Here is a 1,281-nt window from a genome sequence, read left to right as displayed (position 1 = left end):
GTATTTATTCCCGATTGAACAGTTTCGGTTGCTCAACCGGGACTAACGGTCCAAATAAACCAGGACTAAAGGTCCGTTTTCCATGAGTGTACTCTATGTTACTACCTTCATAGTGAGTAGTTACATATATGTGATATCATACATTTTATATTTATTAGATTGTAGACTCATCTTGTCTTGAGAAGTGTGATGTTATGGTAATATAGCTAGTTACCACCTCACTTTTTATTTATTTATTATCTTGTCACCAAAATGTTTTGGAGTGTGTGATGTTACTACCTATATTACTCGCACTATGAGTAGCCTTAAGCTCTGGTAAATGTCCAAATTAATTTTTACGCCTTAAGCGTATCACCGGGGCGTATGGTACACGCACTATGGTAGTCTATTCACAGTCGTCTGGTGCTTTCGAAATCATGCAGAAAAAAGGCGGAAAGCACCGGAGCAGTACTCAATTTTTGGATCTGATTAAAAACAATCAACTTTGAATCTTAGTTGTACCATTTGTTTATTGCTACACTTTTGCTAATTCCCAGTTGCATGAAGCTATCGTTAACATTACTAGTCGGACCTTACCAGCCTAAGCTAACTGGCACTTCTGAAATCGTACAACTTTGATGGAGTGCAAGTTTACCGGTTTATCAATAAAGTCAAATCATAGTAATGTTGAATGTAGATGGGCTGCAGCCCAGTTAGGCAGCTCATGTAGTCTACAATTCCTGAAATCTCAAGGCCCATCACGTTGGCAGCTTGGAACAGCCTTGTGGGACAAAGTTTAGTCCCACATTGCTAGTTGGGAGAGAGTTGGAGTGATATATAAGGGCTACTGTTCTAGTCCTTCCAAGTGAGTGAGAATAGAAGGAGCCCTCGCGCACTCCTCCTCCTCCTCCCGCCCCGCCTCGGCTCGGCATGTCATGTCACGTCATGCACGTCGCGTTTCGTGACTCGAGTTCGAGACATACTCAAGGAAGTCTAAATTTTTGCTTGGTGCACCAACTGAGTTGGGTACGTGTCGACCTGCATGTGCATGCTCGCCGCGTGTCCCTGGCTTCCTACACGTGAAAACGCGGTCGGATCGGCTCTCCTCCTAGGCTATACAAGGAGACAGATCAGATATGCAGAATACAGCTCTGAGAACTCTCTAGTCCGTCTCTCTCACAAAGTTCCTTTTGCTGCGCTACTCTCTAGTCTTCCCCATCCCGGCGATTACGCGCACAACCATCCGGAAGAGCAGGCCTCCAAAACCCCGTCCGTTGAGATCCTGCACCGGGACAACTGAGT

Source organism: Lolium rigidum, chromosome 7 (assembly GCF_022539505.1).
Source record: "Lolium rigidum isolate FL_2022 chromosome 7, APGP_CSIRO_Lrig_0.1, whole genome shotgun sequence".
Lineage (NCBI taxonomy): Eukaryota > Viridiplantae > Streptophyta > Magnoliopsida > Poales > Poaceae > Lolium > Lolium rigidum.
This window is presented reverse-complemented; position numbering follows the sequence as displayed.